The following is a 23,296-nucleotide window of genomic DNA, read 5'->3' as shown; positions in this document are numbered from 1 at the left end:
ATACACTGTGATGATAATAATAAGATCAAACAATAAACCAAACTAACTTTCAATGCTTTTTTTGTAGAATGGCAGTGGATAGAATAGTATGACATATACATATTGGGATTGTCATTATCATTGCATTATCATAGCAATGCTGGCAACTAGCTCTCTGCAATTCTCACATGATCGCCCATTAAAACTAAGCAGGGCTGCTCCTGGTAAGTACCTGGATGGGAGATCAAATGGGAAAACTAGGTTGCTATGGTGTTAGTGAGACCAGCAGGGGGTGCTTAACCTGCAGTCTGTGTGGGTCCTAACGCCCCAGTATAGTGAAGGGGACTATACTGCTCAGTTAGCACCGTCTTTGGGATGAGAAGTTAAAAATCCCAGGATGCCCTTCGAAAAAGAGTTCAACATCGGTACCCTGGCCAAATTTGCCCACTGGCCAATTCATCATGGCCCCCATAACATAATTGGCTACATCACTGTAGTGATGGGAAGTTCGGATCATTTTACTGACTCTGATCTTTGGGTCTCGTCCATCAAGATGAACGAATCTTTTTTCGAGTCATTTCGTTCATTTGGTTCAATTTGCCAAAATATTATTAAAATATTACGAATTGCTTCCGAACACATCTACAACTAGCCCAAAAGGTTGATTGCACGACAAATAACTCATAAATTGAATACTATAAGAAGGAGAAAGTAATAATTGAGGACTCGAGAGATGAACGAATCATATCTTTTTTTCGGCTCTAAACGCATATGATTGGCCCGTGATAAACGAGTGACTCAGACCCAATAGAGGACTCGAGAGGTGAACGGATCAATTCTTTTTCCGGCTCTAAACGCATATAGCTTCTGCCTTTCCGCGATGAACGACTCAAAATGTGATGAAGACCTCCCTGAGAGGACTCGTAGTTCCCGAGTCATATTGAAAATTCGTTCAAAATGAACGAATCGTTCATGAACGATCCATCACTACATAACTGTCTGCTCTCCACCAATCAGCTGGTGTGTGGTGTGTGGTCTGGCGCAATATGCCTACCATCACATCAACCAAGTTGATGCTGCACACTGGTGGTGGGTGGGGAGATTCCCCCCAAAAAATGTTTAAAAGTGCTTTGAGTGTCCAGAAAAGCGCTATATAAATTTAAGGAATTATTATTATTATTATTATTATTATTATTACATAATAAACCATTGCAATAACTATATTATTGCAGTTTATTTAGGTTTTTGACTTTATTTGCTTTATTCTGCAAACTACTGATGACATTTCTCCAAATTTTAGAGCTTTTTTTGGATAAAATAACAAAATAAATGTACATGTTTTCAGACATGTTTATATTATTTATAACCATGGAAAAGTAAATATATTCATTCATTCATTCATTCATTGTCTTTTGGCTTAAGAATGAACCGTTAACGCAGTAGATTCCCTTCCAGCTGCAACCAGTATAGGGAAACACTCACTCACACACACTGATACACTACAGCCAATTTTGGTGTAATATGGTCTCTTGATGGTTCTACATGAGCTGTAAATGTGCAGCAAAAATATGCAGTGTATTAAACACACACACATATATATATATATATATATATATATATATATATATATATATATATATATATATATATATATATATATATATATATATATATATATATATATATATATATATATATATATATAAAAAACAGGAAGTCAAAAGACAGGACAGCATTTATTCTATATCACCGTCGTCATTTATGTTATCATTGTTGTTGCTGTCATCATTGATTTTGGCGTTGTTGGCGTTGTCATTAGCATTGTTGTTGTCATTTTATGTTGTAGTGTATTGGTTGTTTTCATTGTTGTTGTTCGATTTTTTTTATTGTTGTTGTTGTTGTCTTTATTTTTTTTTGTTGTTGTCTTTTTTTGTTTTTGTTGCTGTTGTCACTGTTGTTATTGTTGCTTTTGTTTTTGTCATTGTTTTTGTTGATGTTGTAATTGTTTTTATTGTTGTCATTGGTTTTGTTGTTGTTGTTTTTGTAGTAGTTGTTGTTGTTGTTTTGTATCCCTCTGGCTAAGAATCACTAATTTTGCTAACATTATTAGGGTAATTGTTCAACTACAGGCACTTTTATATCTTTTGATCATATATCCAAAAACATGTATAATTTTCTTCAAAATCCTCCTTCTTTGTCAAACTAACAATAAAACCTATTTTAAAAAAATACTACCTTTCTATTATATGTATTTGTCACATTATTCAGCCTCCTTTTAGGCGTCAACATCACTGTTTTCATTTTGTTACACACCCAGAGTTTTAAACTTCAACAATGAAAATAAAATTGTAAAATATTATTTATCTTGTATCTATTAATGTAAGTTAAATATTTTATAGTTATTAATGTGAGAGTATTATCAATATTATTTTTTATACAAAATATAGCTGTCGCACAGTATCAGTGTTATTTCCACCACAACATTGTAATGTCACTTCAAAAAAGTTTGTGTGAAAGATTATTTAGGTGGTTTCTGTAGAAATGTATAGTGCATCTGAGAACATGTTTGAGATGGAGGAAATAAAAATTTTTATCAACAGCTGTTAAAGAAAAATCAAGGTAATTATAGGTTGATAAGGAAATACATTTATTATACGTCATTTATAAATATGTTGTACCTTCAAAGATGTTTTTAAAAACCAAAGAAAATTAAGATAAATAAGAGTGTTTTGTATACATAAAAGGCTAGTATCAATTCAAAGCTAATTGGTGAAGCTATTTATTTATTTTTTTTCACCATAAACTGTTGAAATGTCATTTCCACCACTGTCATTTCCATCACCACACACATTTAAAAAAAAAAAAAAAGTTTATTTGTTTTCTAATAAACTCTTAACCAAATTAATATTAAATTTTAGAGTGTGACAGGTGTACACTTCAGCATACAACTAATTTATTTCATTGACAAATGTATAATTATGATATATATTGTAAAAAGATTAGTTAAACTAGATACAAAAAATGATCTTAGATGATGTTTGACTGCCATCATTTATTTCATTTTGAAATAAACTATATATTGAGATGTGGTGGAAATGACAATTGTTCAGTTCACAATGGAAAAAAAACTTTTTTCTTCTTATCTAAGTTTGTCCTCCTACAGATCTTAAAACTAGGCAAATGTCTAAACTTACGAGGCTATGCTACATTAACTTTGAACAAGTTTTTTTTTACTCAACTTCACAAGCCTAAAAGTGCCCGTAGTTGAAGAATGGCCCAAAAATGGAAAATAAGACAAACATTTGCTTAACCAGAGAAAAAACAACAGCTAGACCATTAAAAAAACAATATGGTCACATAGTAGACTATATCATCACAGCAGTTTTCCAAAACTAATACAAGAATAGAAATGTATCATGTAAACAGCATCAGTTGAGAGTCACACCTGTTTGTAAATACAGTTGTCAGTCTCAAACACTTTGTGAATATAAGCAATTAGCCAAGCCTCTTTAATGAACATCCAAACAATAGATAATGAGCTATTTTCTCTTAAGAACTTGTGTACTGTGCAACTAATTACAATTCAAATCAGCAGGATGATTGGAGTGTTGCTGGAAAACCAGGTGTGAGTAAAAAAAAAGAGGAAAAACTGCGTTGACTTTGAGAGTTTGAAAGTCTTTGTTTTGGAAGAAACGGCTGAGCTGACGAATCCCGCCTTCATTCATAACATGATGTTACTGGAGGATTTATCAGTTGAAAAGAAAAAGATGTTCTTTGTTGTTCTCTAAAGGCTCCCTTGCGTTAAATCACACACTACTACTGTGCCCAATAAAAGAAAAGCATCCCAGAACACACAGAGAACCGGCCTGGAACTGCTTTCAGATTGTAGAAATTGGGTTTATTTAAAAAATAATAATAATAAATAAAAAAATAAATACAATAAAAAAAAAAGTATATATATATATATATATATATATATATATATATATATATATATATATATATATATATATATATATATATATATATATATATAATTTTTTTTTTTTCTATACCTATTTTCTTTTTTAATGTATTTATTTCTTAGATTTAAAAATTTCATGAAAATAAATTAAAAAATAAATATGGACATCATGGTGGCGCAGTGGGTAGCACGATCACCTCGCAGCAAGAGGTCACTGGTTTGAGCCTAGGCTGGGTCTGCTGGCATTTCTGTCTGGAGTTTGCATGTTCTCCTCGTGTTGGTGTGGGTTTCCTCCAGGTGCTCTGGTTGTCCCCACAAGTCCTAAGGCCTGTGGTATAAGTGAATTGAATAAGCTAAATTGGCCATAATGTATGTGTGTGAATGAGTATGTATGGATGTTTCCCAGTGATGGGTTGCAGCTGGAAGGGTATCCTCTGCGTAAAACATATGCTGGATAAGTTGGCGGTTAATTTGGCCGTGGCGACTCCAGATTTATAAAGGGACTATAGGCAGAAAAGAAAATGAATAAATGAATTAATATTGTTACAATTTAACATCAATTTTGCAATAAGCAAACAAATAAATTAATAAAAAAATATCTTTAATGTTGCATTAAAAAAGCAATTGTGATAAAAATTTTTTTATAAATATTAATAAAACCAAACAAACAGTAAATGAATGAATATCCATTCATTCATTTTCTTTTCGGCTTAGTCCCTTTATTAATCCGGGGTCGCCACAGCGGAATGAACCGCCAACTTATCTAGCACATTTTACTCAGCAGATGCGCTTGACTGGGAATCATCCATCACCAAACACTCATTCACTCACACATCCATACACTACAGATAATTAGCCTACCCAATTCACCTGTACCACATGTCTTTGGACTGTGGGGGAAACCGGAGCACCGGGAGGAAACCCATGCGAACGCAGGGAAAACATGCAAACTCCACACACTAACTGATCCACCCATGAACCAGCCCAGCCGAGGCTCAAACCAATGACCCAGCAACCTTCTTGCTGTGAGGTGACAGCACTACTTCTTGCGCTACTGCGTCGCCATGAATAAATATATAAATATAAATAAATAAATAAACATTTGCAGTTCAACATATAATTAATAAACAAACAAACAAACAATAAATAAATATTGTTACAATTTAACATTGATTTATTAAAGATTTTGCAATAAGCAAACACATAAATAAACAAAAGTTTATGTTAAATGTTGCACTTGAAAAAAAAATGTGATAAAAATGTAATAATATTAATAGAAAACAAACAATCAATCAATAAATAAACATTTACAGTATAACATTCATTTAATAAACAAACAAACAATAAATTCACAAATGAAAAATGCTAGACTTTTACATCTAAAATGTTAATTTTAAATGTAATATTTAAAAATAGTGCTGGGCCAAAAATTGTCACATTAAAATCACGTTTGGTTTGACATAATTTAGGTGTTTGTAATTTGTATATTCATTATGCATGTATAGATGCTCACATGCATGTATATCTATATGAGGAAATGTCTGTTATATTTAGATATAAAATATAAGTGTATATGATACAAGTTATATAGAAATTTAAATATATTGTTCAGCAGTAAAATGTATTATTATGATAATTATTAATAATAATAATAATAATAATAATAATAATAATAATAATAATAATAATAATAATATAATAATAATAATAATAAAACAATAAACACTGAATAAGCAAATGAACAAACTAACCAATGAACAATGTTATGTTACAAATAGTGGTATGACTATGTTATAAATAGTTAGCGAATTGTCAATATATTCTCATTTAGCTGTAATTAAAACATCTTAGTTTCTGAATTTACTTTAGAAATAAACATTTTAAAGTTTTTTTTAATTTATTTTTTTTAACTATGCAGCATGTATTTATCTGTTATTAATTTGACAAAATTTGTGACATTCCACATAGATTATATCATTTTATTGATAAGGTACACTTCATGACAGCATACACTTCATACACTTCACGACTGCGTAATTTCATGTGTTTTTTCTTCCCTGTAGAAATGTCAGTGCTATAAATCTACGTAAAATATTATACTGTTAATATATTAGGAAAGTTCTATAAGTAATACCACTGTTTATGTCCTGTGACTTTATTAATCTGATATTTACACACTTGTTATGTTTTTTTTGTTTGTTTTTTTCAGTTCAAGACTACAGCGGCACAGATGCGGTGCGTTTCTTTTCAACCAAGCGTCAACAAAGATCAGTTCAAGGGGAGATTCCGAGCATCATTAGTTCGGTGTGTACATTTCAGACTTATTTACTGACTGAAGGCATGGCAAACTAATTAAGTGAAAGACACTGAACGGGCACTCATTAGGCAAGCTATCCATTTATGCGTGCAGACGTCCTGCTGGCTCCTACTGGAAAAGGCCCTCGCAGATTCATTGTTCTAATGAAGTTGGCAAAAGCCACCCGGTGCCAGTGTAGTGACAAATCACTGTCAGGCTCCCACTGAGTGAGACGTTTTCAAGGCAAACAGTAAAAAGTCAAGCATATTCATTGCTGAGTAGGACTAAGTGACAGATTGTGACCATTAGATGATCAGATCTTGCAGATTTTAGACAACAAAAACAGTAGAAGCCACAGTTGACAAAGGAAATGACACTTTAGCGCTACATAATGTACAGCTGAAATCAAAATATTAGCCCTTCTGGGATTTTTTCTTTTTTTTCAAATATTTTCAAAGTTATGCTGAACATACCAGGGACTTTCTCGGTCACACTTTATTTTGATGGTCCATTTGTTAAATTTAGTTACATTGTATATACAAGCCAACTAATTCATATTAGATTATAAGTAGACTGTTGTAAGTTGACATGTACTAGCAAAGTTTCTTATACAGTAGTTAGGTAAATGTCTAAATGTTTAGCAGCAGTATCAAAAGATATAAAGCAGGCAGTCTACTAATACTCAAATGGACCATCAAAATAAAGTGTTACCAATTTTTCTTAGTTTTCCTATAATATTTTTTCTTCTGTAAAAAGACTTATTTGTTTTATTTTGGCTAGAATAAAAGCGGTTTTAATAAAAAAAAAAAAAAAAAACATATTAAGGTTGATTGTATTAGTCCCCGTAAGCAACATTTTTCTATTGTCTACAGAGCAAACCACATTATACGATGATATACTTCTTATACAATGACTTGCCTAATTACTCTAATCTGCCTAGTTAACCTAGTTAAGCCTTGAAATTGCACTTTAAGTTTAATAGTGTCTTGTAAAATAATATGTACTGTCATCATAACAAATATAAATGAAATGTTTAGAAATGTGTTGAAGAAATATTCCTTCCATTAAACAGAAATGTGTTGATGAAATATACAGAGGGGCTAAAAAAATCAGGAGGGCTAATAATTCTTCAACTGTAAGTTTGTAAAAAAAAAACCGAGGGACTGACTTAAAAATCCTAACTTGAATCAAATTAAATACACACGGCGTAAAAATCTATTTGGATCTTTGTAACTTTAAAACATGATATTAAAGTCACTTTAAATAACATGGTATGGCTCTTTTTTAATAATAAAAAAAATGCTTTCTTACTTAGTACTTCATGAATTATATAATTAACTTCAGATATTCAGACTATGGTGTGCAAAGATTAAAAGTTTTTTGTCATTTTGTCATTATATGTCAAGTCTATTATAATCATTACAACATGAGAACATAAAAATACACTCAAAAAGAGATTAACATTCTCTTTAACAAAAATATTATTGTAATATATTGAGATGCAAATTGTACCAATAATTCTAAAATCACCCATATATAGTGCTCAGCATAAATAAGTACACCACTCACAAATCTATCTTACTACAAAGCTGTGCAATATTATGTGTGCATATACAGTACTAGTTAATACTTAAGCCAAATCTGGAGCTAATCTAACAAAATAGCATACGATAATGGTCCGAAAACAAATATGTTCAAATTTATGTTCTAGAAAAATATTAAATACAATAAAAAAGAGAGGAAAAATCAAGAAAAGCTAAAAATTTGAAAAATATTCAAAAAAATGTGTAGGTTGTATTTTATCAATCAATCAATCAACCAACCAACCAACCAACCAACCAACCAACCAACCCATCAATCAATCAATAATCTTACTGACCTCAAACTCTCAACTATAACTTTGAAAACTGATTTTTGTATCCACTTCAAATAAGCAAATGCTCCTAAACACTTATTCTTCTAAACTGCTGCTGTGTGATATTTCATGTCATTTTCGATAAAAAAAAATGCTTTCAATACAAAAAAAAAGTAGTGATAGCATTAAATAGGATTTCTTCTCACCATGAGAGCTGCCGATTGACTGCAGATAACAATATGGCATGAGTAGTAGTATAATGTAATACGATTACTGTAGTTTGTGTAGGAGAAAACACAAGCCAGGGCGTCTGTCCACAATACAAGGTCTGTCCCAGCATGAGACAAACTGATCTGGGAGTCAGTCCAGTGTGTTTGTGTGTGTGTGTGTGTTTGGGGAGGCCCAGAGAGAGGTCAGTCATAGGTGAAATCAGCACCTCCATCCCAATGGCATTTCCACTGAGTTTGCTGTTGTTTGGCATGCATTTTAGCATGGTTGTTGTGGAGAAAGGAAAGATTGTTACATTTAACATCCAAAACTCATTCTGAACAAATAAAAAAGTAAGCCAAATGTATATTGCTGCAGTTTCTAGGTCCGTGGTAGACTGAAATGAATAACTATAAACCATACCTTTATTCGCATGTCTATTTATTACATAAAATGCATCACCTCAACTGTGTCCATACATACTGTTTCCATTATTTCCACTGTTTATATGTAATGTGCTATTTGGGTACAATTACATATATGTAAGCAGCTGAAGATTTTGGATGGATTATCTCTTTAAAGCCATGTGTTGTTTTGTCCAGTGAAGGTTTTTCTTGCATGTTAGAGTAAATTTATTTAATGGTTTTTATTAGAATTTTTATTTTAATGGTTTTACCAGAATCATAACCTACATATGCTTATTCTGAAAAGGTAGCCCTATGTACATTTCTGGAGATAGCGGATTATGTAGCCAGAAATACGTATGGCTGCATTTCATCTTTAAAATGCTATGGGGTGGTATGGCATTGTTTCTTTACACACTTATCATTTGACCGCTTACCTCCCTGTGGATGGCTTTCTGGTTGTTACTGGTTTGTCCAGTTAGCTCGCCATGTACTTCCGCAGACTTAAGGGTTTGAAGTTGGCAAAGAACAACTCCAGAAAGCAGGTCAGACAAAAACAGAAGCCAAAAATAATAATAATAATAATAATAATAAAATAAATAAACAAGTAAATAACAGGGTGAGAATGTGGTAAAATCTGAAAAGGTGGTACAAATCTGGCAAGAGCTTTTCTTTTTCTGGCCTAATTTCTAAAACTGTTGGTTTGGTTTAGGGAAGTTGGTGGGTGGGTCAGTCGATTGGTCAGTCAGTTAGTCAACAGCAGCTTCTGGTGGATTTACACGAGAACAGCAGGCACGAATGGCACTTATGCATTAATTTCTTTTCTATTTATGAATCTCTGAAAACACAAATAGTTTACTTAAATGGAATAGTTACATATTCGTTTTGAAACAGTGTTGGTATTTTGAGTTTAACCTAATAATATTATAAATATTAAAACAGTTTATGACTTTAATACTGCAAGAAGACAGATTCAAGTTTCAAATATGTAATTGAAAATATATTATGAAATTCTTTCCACTTATAAATTATTCCAACAATGCAGCGGCCAGCAATTTAACATTTAATCTGACTTTATAAAAATGTCTCTAAGTCTGTTGTCAAGCTCATTTTTTTTTTCAAAAGCGTGAGATGTTGATGATTTAAAAATGTAGATTATCTCCATAGAGATATAAGTTTGCGCTGAATCTTTCACTTCACCTTTTGTGAAAAAGCTTTCTTTCCCCCCTTTTTTTTTTTTTTTTAAGCACATCACAAGTATATCTGCCAGTGGCATGAATTTAAATTTGGGTTTAAAATCTCTCATCTTGGCCTTTGAGATGATCCTGATTGGCTCACTTATGTGCAATCAAAGAAAGTGCTGATAGGCCCACAATTAGGATATTTTTTTTCCAGAATAAAACATCCTAAAATGTATAAAACTTAGACTCACCACTCCTCTGGACTCTGTTTGGATTTATTCAAAGACATATTGTATGAACCAATGTCGTCTACAACACCAATTGATTAATTCAATGAATTAATCATCACATCACACAGTTAATTAAGTACAATTCTGAATCGACTAGTCCTTCTAATTTCAAGTACAATCGAGCATCACCTCCTCATCAAATCCCAGAGTTCAAAGGCATGCTGGAGGACAAAGTTTCGAAGTTCATTTGCTGATGCCATTTGAAAGGCTCTCTTTTAAAACGGAGAAATCAATAATGGTATTAAATCCTTAGAGCCGGACCAAGTGGGAATGAAACATTGCGTGAGAGACAGATCCTTCACTGTGATCCTGCATCACAAGCAGTCTGGCCAGCGCTCAAGTCTTATCTAAAACCATAGCGCCGGAGACTTAGCGGCATATTTCACACACGCTAATGCCACCGCATGCATCTGAAAGCACACCAAGTCTGTGGTGATTTTCATGGAAACCTGGTATCTGTCACTATGAGCTAAAGTGTGAACACTGGAGTCGCATTCAGGTGTGCACAATCTCTGCCTCGGCGTGCAAAGGCTCGATGAATAATAGATTCAGGGCAAAGGAAAACATTTGGATTACTCAAGAGCAAAGACAAATACCTTTTTAAGTTCCATTTGATATGACTTGCTTGTGTAAATTATTTATGCTCTGAGAGCAAGGTTTCGTGATGAAGCTGACAAATGTTGCATTCGAGGTGCATGTTTGAGGTAGGACTGCGAAAGTGGAGATTTTTACAACATGTCAAATGCGGACAACCTTTTAATTGTGAAAAAAAAAAACTATGAGGTTCAATATTCATTCATTTTAAACTGAATTTTGTTTAGTCACATTGGAACAAATATTTAATAGATTTGTTTTAATAGATAAAAAAATTGTTCTGTAACATTGCGTAGACATATGCATATGTAAATTTATTACTTTCTATGACATATTACTCTTAAAATTTTACATTTTTGGAACTTAAGGGATTTAAAAAAGGGTTCGGACAAAAATGAAATTAATCTCACCATTTACTCTCTTTTGAGTGGTTTTAAACTTTCATGAGTCTTTCTTCTGGTGAACACAAAAGAAGACCATTGGCTTCCACAGTAGTGAAAAAAAAAACTATTTCTAAAAAAAACCAATGAACAAACAAACGAATAAATGAACGAACGAATCAATAGCCTGCTTATATATTCATTGTGTCGTGTCGGTATTGGTTAAAACTGTTTGTAATGAGTCAATGAGATTTTAACATTCTTTTAACAACTGTCATTAAGTATAATTCGCTTAGTTGACAATTTAAATGCAAATATTTTATTTATGACAACTTGACATTACCAAGACAACAACCATTGTCATAAATCTGCATAAACATGATTATCATGAAATCATTCTAAATATGTCCTAAATTTTATAACGTTGAATTTTATAACACTGACGATAACAGCCTTCTGAGCCTACTAGTAGGTGCAGACGGCCCCTACTGGCCCATATCCAGGGCCCATATCCATGATAACGCCCATTCAATCAAATGATAACATTCGAAGCAGGTCATTTTTTTCCTATTTAGTTTTACAAGCTGAATTTGTCTTTAAATAAAATTGAATATTTACGACACTGTAAAAAAAAAAAAAAAAAAAAAATATATATATATATATATATATATATATATATATATATATATATATATATATATATATATATATATATATATATATATATATATCCATTACAGAGTAATGGAACTTTACAGCCTGCTCCACTGGGAAAGTAATCAGAAAAATATTTAAGACACAATTATAATGGCCTCATCTTACCCACTGTACAGCTTTACTGCTGTTACCAGTTTTCCCAGTAGCTCGCCATAGATATTGTCAAGCTTGAGATGCAAAGAGGAGTTAACTATGACAACAGGGTTCAAATTTGGTGAACAATAATTTCAGAAAGCAGGTAAAACAAAAATAAAAGGCAACAAATATAAAAATAAACAAGTAAATAACAGGCTGAGAATGTGATAAGATCTAAAAACGTGGTAAAAATCAGGCAAGAGCTTTTCTTTTTCTGGATTGCTTTTAAAAACAATGTTGGTTGGGTTTGGGGAAGGTGGTGACTGGGGGATCAGTCAGTCGGTTAGTCAGTCAGTCAGTCAGTCAGTCAGTCAGTCAGTCAGTCAACAGCAGCCTTTGGTGGATTTATGCGAAAACAGCAGAAGCGAATGGCTCTCGCAAAATAAATTTGAGATCCGAAAAAGTGTACACAGTGGCCTCTAGTGGATTCACAAAAACAAAAACTGAAAAAAAAAAAAAAAAAGTTGGATGATCTCCATAGAGATAAGCACAGGTTCTACATCTGCTTCTGTGTTGTTGGTTTGTGCCCTTTTGAGTCATGGCAATTACCTCTGAAATACTTCATGGATGTTTTGGATGTTTATTTCATCCTGCAAGACCATGGGTGTTTCATGCATTTAACAGTAATTTAACAGATTGGGTTTGTAGTGTCGAAATTGCCAAATGGTGTTGTAAACCATTTTTACATGCCCGCTAGACCCAGGATGCCTTCAAGGGAGCAGAAAACATGTTTTTATTGTGTCATTAGTCTTGTTATACCGAACCACTGAACATATTATATGTGCACACACAGACAGGAAATGCATGTGCGAGAAAATAGCACAAGGAATAAAAGGGTAGGTGTAACATTTAAAATGTGACGAAAATAAAACAGGGATGCACAATATAATGGGATTTTATATCGGTTATGTGTCAGTAGATGTTGGGAACCTAAAATGTACTCATTTCCTTTATTTTAATGTTACAGTATTTTTGCTGATCTTCAGTAAATCTCAGAATAAACATTTTTCTTTATCAATACTGCATTACAGTGATGTGTGTGCCTGAAATCACATGTGGAATTTACAAGTGTGTGTGTGTTGTGTCTTGTACTTCTCACGTATAGCAATACCAGTGCATTTTGTACTCATGACGACATTTATGTTTGGTCCCAGTAAGAAAAAACAGCCTATAAATCACACAGAAAGTTGTAAAAATGGAAATTGTTTTGTTTGAGAATTGAGTTTAGGGTTAGAGCAATAGAATATTTAGTTATATACAGATTTATTTTCTTTCTGCTTAGTCTCTATTTCAGAGATCGCCACTGCACAATAAACCACTAACTATCCCAGCATATAATTTATGCAGCGGATTTCCTTCCAGCCTCTACCCAGTACTGGGAAACACCCATACACACTCATTCACACACTCATACACTATGGACAGTATATGGACAGTAGTTTATTCAGTTCATCTATAGCATATGTCTTTAGAACAGCCTGATCTCATGAGGAAACGTAAATATTTTACATTTTGTCAGTTTATTGGCTAATTCAGTCGTACGAAGATGTATGATTTTAAAAAAGAGGCGTGGCACCCAACCCCACTCCTAACCTCAACCGTCATTGGGTGATGAGCAAATCATACTAAATTGTACAAATTAGATCGTAAAAATTCATACGAATTAGCCACTTAATCAAAATGTTACGAATTGCAGTGAGATTGTGTTGTTTAGACTGTAATGGAAACCCTAACCCTTACCCTAACCCTAACCCACCCGGAGGAAATCTACGCCAATACAGGGAGAACACGCAAACTTCTCACAGAAATGCCAACTGGCCCAGCTGGCACTCGAACCAGTGACCTTCTTGCTGGGAGGCGACAGTACTAACTACTAAGCCACCATGGTGGCCCATATACATATTATACAGTATAAAAAATAATAATGTCTTTGAAATGTCCCAAAAATATAGCTGTACCATAGATAAAAAATGTATTGTGCTGTCTAAAAAATAATATAGACATGCCTATAATAACAAATGCAAATATAAAAGGTGTAATGTCATCAGTAGTTTACAAATGAAACCAGAAATTTAGTTTGACTGTAACACTATTTTATTGTGTTCTTGCAAAATAAAACTTTCAATTTCTTATTTGTTTCTTAATCGATAAAAAATAAGTATGTACAGTGCTCAGCATATATAAGTACACCCCTCACAAATCGATCTTTTAAATCTGGAGCTTATCTAATTAATTACGATAACAGTCCAAAAACTAGTATGCCCAAATGTATATATTTTAAAAAGTATTAAATACAAATAAAAAAAGAGAGAAATCAAGAGAAGCAAAAGAGTAATTTTAATTTAGTTGACATTTTTGTCTGTGTTTTGCAATATTTCGCTTGAATTTAATTGTATTATCTTTCAATTTCTAAATATGAAGTGTAAGACCAATTTATTTAAAAGCATAATCAAAAAGTAAAACATAATGAATACTAAATCATCTTTATTTTTTGAAGTAAATAATATTTCAGAGTCTCATTTAACATGTTTCACAATAAAACCAAAATCAAGTGTAGTTGTCACGGTCACCAGCGATCCAGCCTGTGCAGATTGCTGGTATACACACAAATCGCTAACAGACTACAAATCCACAATTTCAAGAACTACAAGTTCCAGTCATGCACCACACACACACACCAGTTTCTGATCCCGTTTGATTACACTCACACAACTGAAGCTGCTCAAGGACTAATTTAGTTGGACTATTTAAACAGCACACAAACACCCAGACCGTGCTGAGTCTTGCTATACTGTTAATGTGAACATTACGACGTGCTTCCCTTGCCTTGTCTTGCCATGTACTTTTGCTTTGCTTTGTTTTGTTTGTTTTATGCTGTCTGATACCTGCCCTTAACCATACGCCTGTTTATGAGCATGTTTCTGGTCTTTGCATGTATACATCTGTTTGCTCCTGTGTTAACTGTTGCTGCCTGACCATTCTCTGCATAATAATCCCTGCCTTTGGATCCACACTTCGTTTTCACCATCCACTCACATTACAGTAATAGTGCAACAGGATTATTTTTTGTTTGACTTTTTTTTTCTTTGTAAACAATGCTGTGTGTGTGTGTAAACCATTAATTAAAACAATCATTCTTTAAATGACTTTAACAATTATTATTTTAAGCAGTCAAAACATGTTCTAGCATTTGGTAGAGCAGGCAGTTCAAGGGATATTAATTAATTATTACCTACAGCTTTTATTTTTAATGCCGTCCCATTTAAAAAAAAAAAAAAAAAAAAAAAAAGCTTGCATCACAGCCAGTGTTTGATAACAGCTTGTGAAAAGATAAGACCGTCTAATGACATGTAAGTAACTGAATGTCTTTTTGATAAGCTGGTGGGCTTCTGAATGCACATAACACACATGACTTTGTTCAACAGCGGTCCTGCCGGCTTTAAAGGAAAGCACATTTGCTGTGAAATAAGCCCCTTTCATTCACATTCACACATTTTCAGCAGCGTTCACATCACCCACATGTCTAAGCCATCTTATTTGACTTCAACTGATGGTTCTTTATTAAGTCAGAGTATATTCCTGCTGTTTAGATTCGTGTAATGAGTCACTTCGATAATCTTAGAATTACTGCGAAATCTCGAATGGATTGGGCATTGGTCTCCTCCAAAGAGTATTGCTAGGCTCATCAATCTGTCCCGGGGCATTGATTGGCATGTCATTGCTGTAAGATAGTTGGAGCGCTGGCTGTGATTGACACGACGGGAGTGCCTGCCTCTGTTGGCATCGTGGCCCTTTTCTAATGAGGAGGAACCGGTGGAGACACACGTAAACAATACGGTGAGTGGAGAGCACAAAGCAGGAGGGCAGAAGTAAATGTGCTGTCAACAAGCAAAATATAGACTGCCGTTATTTGTTGCTGAACAAGCCTAGCTGCTGAGAAACAATGTCTTGTCTTGGCTGATGTCTCTAAACTCATTTTCTGTCTTTTTGTTTTTCTTCTCTTAGAAAAGAGTTCCAGAACAAACACCTAAACCATTATATAAATATATATATATATATATATATATATATATATATATATATATATATATATATATATATATATATATATATATATATATATATATATATATATATATATATATATATATTATCACTGTAACTGACTAAAATATTTAGTTTAACTTTCATTCATTCATAGTCAATTTATTAATCTGGGATTGCCACAGCGGAATGAACCGCCTAGTTTAACTTTGGATGACTAAAATATTTAGTTGAAACCTGAATAACTGATTTAAATTAGTTAAAATAATATAAAAACACATTCGTTTTTTTCTTATTATTTACATAGTATCTTTCACTGGGATCCAAGAACTGCCCTGGGCATTTAATGTTAAAAATACATCAACTTAACATTAAAACTAGCATTAAATTAATTAAATCCAGTTTAAAACAGGTTTATAAAACAGTTGGTTTATAAAACTGGCTTATAAAATGGTGACAAATTTTATACTTGATAAAAAGAAATCCAGGATATAAATATGCAAATATATTTATCATTCCACTAAATATCTGTCTGCCTGTGTGTGTGTGTGTGTGTGTGTGTGTGTGTGTGTGTGTACTGATTATTGGGGGTTATTTAGGACCATCCTGCCAAATTTGTTGTTTCTGGGAGAACAATCTGAAAAAATGCAATAGTGTTCCAACACATTCACTGCAAATCATAAATATCATTTGATTTAAATCACATACCAGTGTAATCTTTATGGTTCGCAAGCAACCCTTTTGCTATTGTTTACGCTATCTAAAACCTTGCATTAATGATAATGCGCATGAAAATGGGTCTAATTTTTCACTCAGAAACGTTTAACTGATCAACTTTAATCATGTCAGGTTATTTATTGAAAGATATCACCTCGCATGAAGTGTTTCCATTTCTCTTCAGTCACTCTTGAGATGTATTCTGCCTGATGTAGGCTTAATCGGCAAGTGTTAATTGCTCATCCTCCTTTTGAAAGTCTGAAAAATTATATTCATTGTGCCACAATCCATTTCAAGTGATTTAAATGATTCAAATGAGAGGAAGTCTCGTTATAGACTGATTGCTGCCAGCAATTACGCTTTATTAAGTCGAACAGAAAATGCACTAGTGAGAGTCACTGGCCAGGAATTCAGAAAATATTATCCGGGAGTCATCACCCTGTAATGAATTGTATGTTGTGTGGGATAAAAAGTGCGGTGAATTTAATTGTTTAAAAGGACACGCAATTTGAATAATGTGCTCAACTTAATTTAGCTTCAACTGTGTGTCTTTCTGTTCTTTGTGAATTTAGAAATGTCAGCAAGGACTTTGAAGTTCAAAATGGATTCAAAACTACCCTAAAAGTATGAAAAAAGTAGTTCCAAGTCTTTTGTGTCCATGAAATTATATTTAAAAACCCAACTCAGTGATCTGCAGACTGCATCAAAAGAGTCATTCACAAGATCTGACTCAAAAGAGTGATTCAGGCCATATTCTCTAATGACAAAAAGATATTTTATGAAGATAAATGACTTGAAATACAGCGCTTTTTTTTTACATTTAAAGTGTAGTTTTGTCATTTTTGAGCAACCACAGTTCTAAATTCCCTTCCACTGTGTTGAATAGAATGGACTTTTTTTGCTTTTATAAGAACCCAGTTTCATTAGAAATATGTGACTGTGTCTATTTTCGAAGTACTTTTCATAACCAGGTGGTGCAATTTATGCTATAGGTACAATCTGGTTACGAAATGTATGGCTTTGACATTTCACACAGTTTCAGAGTTAAATTGCCAGCATTTGCTGGTAAGTAGCATGTTTAACGTTTTTCAAAACATGACTTTATGTGACTTTAGCAACATTTCTGACTTAAAGTGACTCTAAAAGCTTTTTGAACTGTTCCGGGAGAACTTAAATGCACTGCAACACATGCAAATAAAAAAAAAAAAGACAAAATCTGACCAAATAAAAAAAGTGACAAACCCAGCTACTTTCAACCCGTTGGAGATTTGAAAGGTCTTTTTTTTTTTTTTTTTTTATTGTTTGTTGAACAGTTCCTTGTTGTTTTTATATGCTTCTGACTCTAAACACAGTCGGGTTTGTCCTTTTTTTGTAATTTTTTAAAACCCTAGATACATTTCTGCTGTGGTCTGTGCTATGCGTTATGTAAATTTATGTGCTTATGTGTTTCAAATTGATGGAGATTGGTTCTCAATTTTTAAGGGTTTTCCTATTTTTACATGTGTTTTCTAATTTTGCTGCATGTTTGATCTATCTTGGCCACTGTCTTGGAGACTGCAGCTCTGCACAAGACGTTTGGCTGAACCACACTAAACTGAGCTAAACTGAACTCAACTTAAACACTAAAAAACTGAACTACTCTTTTCCTCTTAACTATGACCATTTAAGTAAAGCTGCTTTAACACAATCTACATTGTAAAAGCGCTATACAAATAAAGGTTAACTGAATTTAATTGACGTCAGAATTATTAGCCCCTCTTTGATTTTTTTTTCTCTTTTTTTTAAATTTCCCAAATTATGTTTAACAGAGCTAGGACATTTTAACGAATGTCTGAAAATATTTTTTTCTTATTTGCTTTACTTAGACTAGAATAAAAACAGTTTCTATTTTTTGATAGACTACAGAACAAGCCATCGTTATAACTTGCCTAACTACTCTAACCTGCCTAGTTACCCTAATTAACCTAGTTAAGCCTTTAAATGTCTCTTTAAGCTGTATAGAAGTGTCTTGAAAATATCTAGTAATATTTACTTTCATCATGGCAAAGATACAATAAATCAGTTATTAGAGATCAGTTATTAAAGCAGTTTTGTTTAGAAATGTGTTGAAAAAAATCTGCACTGCTTAACAGAAATTGGAGAAAAATAAACAGGGGGGTAAAAATTCCTTTAACACACAAAAAGCTGTTGATTATCTATTGTGTATATATATATATATATATATATATATATATATATATATATATATATATATATATATATAACCATATTCCTCTTTATTTTAATATTAGCTTGATTATGTATAATATAGCAATAACTTGTTTCTAACTATATTCTTTTTATAAAATTCTAAAATTAGCTTCATTTAATCCAATCAAAATTGTACTAGTCCAATCACCATTAGTCTAGCCATTCTGAATGTTGGCTGGATTTTTTCAATCAAAATTATCATTTAACATTTTTATCAAATACATCTGCAGTGTGCTGGCTCAAACCTTCATCTAAAATTAGCATTTATCTCAACTTAGCCTATGTTCAGTTATCTCACAATAAATCCAATGAAAATAACCTATTATTTGCCATTAAAGTGAAATTACTGAACATACAGGAATCTGAGAAAAAATGCTTATTTTAGATGGTGCTTAGAGGCTTTTGCATTGTGAACTGTCATCTTAATTCAATGTTGTTTTATACAGTAAGTACAATCTAGAATATAGGTTTATTTAGGTTTTGTTCATCCAACATTTAATTAATTGGTGTTTTTCCAGTGTACCTTAAACCTAAGCAATAAGATTGTTAACTCCAGTAAGTAAAATAAATACACACAAACCGTAATGTCTTTTTATCTATTCATAGATGCATAACAAGCAACCAAAAAGAGAAAGTCTTAATAGGTTTAAACCAACATGAATGTGTAAATGGATTTCATAAGTAAAACACTTTGTTTAAATATGCTCAAATTAAAGAGCAAAACATGCTACAACAAGATCTGACTAAGCAGAAGTGTCTACAGTACATAATTAATCTTTTTTTTTTGTTGATTAATTTAAACAGAGTTGAACTTTAATTTACATTGGAACAGCTCTTCGATTCATTTGAAGCAGGATGTGTCTGTTCGAGTTTTATCGGCACAGACACAGTGTGTGAGGTCCGCAGCGTGGCTTGTATTAACACTGCTGCATGTCTGATGGCAGACCGCCTTGCTGAGCTCTCTCTTGCCGAATGTTTGGCTGCATGTCAGCATTGTGGCTTTATCTGATCCACAAGTGCATTACTAGTTCCTCTAAGTCCCTTTAATGAATCAACTGTGGCATGACCCATCAATACCCAGACGTTGACTAATGCCCTGAGTGCAAACACTCCGCAAGTGAATCTTTCCATTATTGAGTGTTCTCCAAGTAAACGGCCAAAACAGGCTGCATGAGACCTGCATGCAATTATCTCAATATCGATTGAGGAATTCCACCACACTTGGGTGTTTTCTGCTTTTTTAAGCAACATATTTTATTTAGGCTCTGAAACGCATGCTCTCTAAGGGCGAGATGCAAAGCTTAAACTGTCTTTATGCCTGTTCAAGGAAAAGCAATTCTGACCAAACAGACTTTATTGTGACTCAAGATTTCTTATACCTGCTATTTTAATAAAGGTTATTCGCCATGTGCAAAGCCCAAATATCATAACTGCACATTTTCTCGTGAAATACAGCCAAAGTTGACTCTCTTAGACTGTGACGTGACCTGTGACAGATGGTTTTGGCACAGCTGTGCTGGGATTCAGAGAAAATGGAGTGTGAAAATCGAAACCAAATCAATCAAAATTCAATCACAAAAACTTCTCAAACTTTTCCCCCCCTCACTTATATTGTTAAATGTTTTTTTCCAGTGCACCATTAAAGGCCTCTTGAAATCTAATTTGGGTATTTGAGACTGTTAATCAATGTTTATTAGCTTTGAGATAATTTGTATCTGTGTGTCTCTTCGGTTTTTTATCTGAAGTTGTTAAACAAAATATTCAAGCACCTCCACTCCATATTGATTAAAATATTGTCCATATTTCTGCTGTAATGATAATGTAGCAGTGTTTTTTCTTGCTAAACAAGTGTTATTGTTTTTTTTTTTTTTTTTTTTAAAGAAATAGTTCACCCAAAAGAAAATTACCTAATTATTTATTCAACCTTCACTTGATGAAAACCTATTTGAGTTTCTGGTCTCATTTTATATTAGGTGACCTTAACTATAATGTACTGTACTTTAACAAAATTACAATGTACTTGTTGTGTTTATAACGTATTGCAAAACATTTATGGTGCTCTAGAGGTGGGTACAGGTATAGAATTAGGGGCAGATTTGGTTGCATGGTTAGGTTTAAGGGTGGTTTAAGGAAAGGGTGTCAAAATCAGTTCCTGGAGGGCTGCAGCACTCCATAGTAGTTGCAATCATGATTTAACACACCTTTCTCTACTTTAGGTTTCAAACAAGACAGTTTTATCAAGTGTGTTTAACCCTCCTGTTACCCTAAAATCTATAGAAAATACTACATAAAATACTATATAAAACACTACAGGTATGGTTGTATTAGTTTGTTTATATTTTATTTTTATTGTACCTAACAGATACATTTTAGTGCATATTTTAAAATCATAGCATGTTATATTGACTTTAATATCACCCAAAACAAATATGTGTAAATATTAAGCATGTCTTATGTTTTATACAGCTTAAATACCCTGTGTACAGGGTATTACAAAAAAAAAAATAATAATGATATCATGTTAATTTTATGTTTACCAAGTTTTCTCTATTAAATTAGGAAAAGTCATCCAAATAACCACTTAATAGGCAAAAAAAAAAAAAGTCAAATATATATTTACATACGTTTAACATTGAATGGGGTCAAATTGACCCCAAGGATAATTGGAGAGTTATTTAGGGTTGGAACTAAACTGTGCAGAGCTGTAGCCCTCCAGGAACTGAGTTTGACACCTGTGGTTTAAAGGGTGAGGAATGGTCAACAGTATAATTACAAATGCAATAACAAAAACAATTACAGGTGTAATCACATTATGGTGTTTAATCAGTTATATGTACAATGTAATACATGTAGTTCCCCAATAAGTACATTGTGTTAACAAATGATAAATACATATTAGTTAAGGTCACTTAATATAAAGTGGGGCCAAGTTTCTTTCTTCTGTTGAACACAAAATAAGATATTTAAGAAAAATGCTGGTAGTTGGCATCCATTGACTTCCATATTTGTCATACTATGCGAGTCAATGGGTTCCAGCAACTAGCATTCTTCAAAATATATGATTTTGTTTTCAACAAATAAATGTTTAATACCACAGAAGGCAGAGTAAATGATTAAATAAAACAATTTCATTTTTGGGTGAACAAGCCCTTTAAGGGTGGATCGTGCAGTATGTTACATCTAAAATGTGTGGAACCGTATAGAATATTTCTGGCTAGCTATGATTATAAGGTTTGAATAATTAAAGATATGCCAAATTTACCTTACTTTGTCTTACCTTTAAAATACAGTTAGCTTAGACTTTACATAATCACATATTTGATCAACCCTATGTGATCATGACCTCTTATGCATCTTCATGTGTTGTTTTTCCTGTTGGTGTGAAATAATAGGCTCTCGACAGATTATACAGCTCTGCTTTCAATGCGCTGCTTCAATCAGGATTGCATCTCGGTTGAGTTTTGAATGTTGTTGATTAGTTGGCTGTTGTTGAATGAAATTTCGTTAAAGGTTGAGATTCTTTTCATTTTGTTCACCTGGAAAAAGCATAATGTATTGAAAAGTATAAATGCTGTGATTATGTCGCTCTGCACTGTAAGTGCGTCTACATCTAAAACGACTAGCTTGAGCCTGAGTGACATGTTAATAGCCTCTAACCCTCTTACAAGAAAAAAATAAAAATAAAAAAGTATACATTTTTACCCGATTAACAATGTGAAGCCCATTGTAATTTTTTCTTTACAGCTCTTCATTTTATGATTTTAGGTATTTTAGTAAAAAAAAAAGAAAAATAACTACATTACCTTTAAGCATTATTAATTAGATTGTTAAAATAAGCGAACGTTGAAGTTCTCCTGCTGTCCCTTGGAAAGTTTGCTGAGGCCGGTGTACTTAAACTTATCGTTATGACATATATTTCTGGAGAAAGAAAAATGTGTTTGTCGAGTTTTTCAATTACAATCTGTTTAAGCCAAAGGGGTCTATTTTAACTGGAGTTTTGTGTTAGCATTCTCATTCATATTCAACAGCAATTACTTAACTGGCGCAGGCTGCACTCAAAGTATAAACTGACATTCTTCTTGTTTTAGTTAAGAAACAGCACATTTCACCCTATTCGAAAAACCATATTTGACTACCAACGGTCATTGGAAATGTGGCTGTCCTAAATCCAAAAACCTACTTATACAGTACATACAATTTATTTTGGTTCCATGCAGCTGAAATGGATGCTTGTTGAAATCACTTCCACATGGTTCATTGGACTATGCAATGTTTTAACCTCA

At 32.9% G+C, this 23,296-nt stretch overlaps 1 protein-coding gene across 2 annotated transcripts in view; it reads left to right on the top strand.

Moving 5' to 3' along the window:
• The window catches only part of elfn1a (extracellular leucine-rich repeat and fibronectin type III domain containing 1a), a 191,628-nt gene that overhangs the window by 58,034 nt on the left and 110,298 nt on the right, over positions 1 to 23,296 (top strand). The window contains exon 2 of one of the 2 annotated variants that reach the window (XM_005164193.6): positions 6,153 to 6,247. The exons of the other annotated variant lie outside the window; for it this stretch is intronic. The gene's annotated coding sequence lies outside the window, so the exon portion shown is untranslated. The remainder of the gene's footprint in view (positions 1 to 6,152; positions 6,248 to 23,296) is intronic. 2 annotated transcript variants of the gene reach the window in all.

This window comes from Danio rerio, chromosome 3 (genome assembly GCF_049306965.1).
Source record: "Danio rerio strain Tuebingen ecotype United States chromosome 3, GRCz12tu, whole genome shotgun sequence".
Lineage (NCBI taxonomy): Eukaryota > Metazoa > Chordata > Actinopteri > Cypriniformes > Danionidae > Danio > Danio rerio.
The sequence above is the reverse complement of the archived record's forward strand: the minus strand, read 5'-3'. Positions and strand labels throughout refer to the sequence as shown.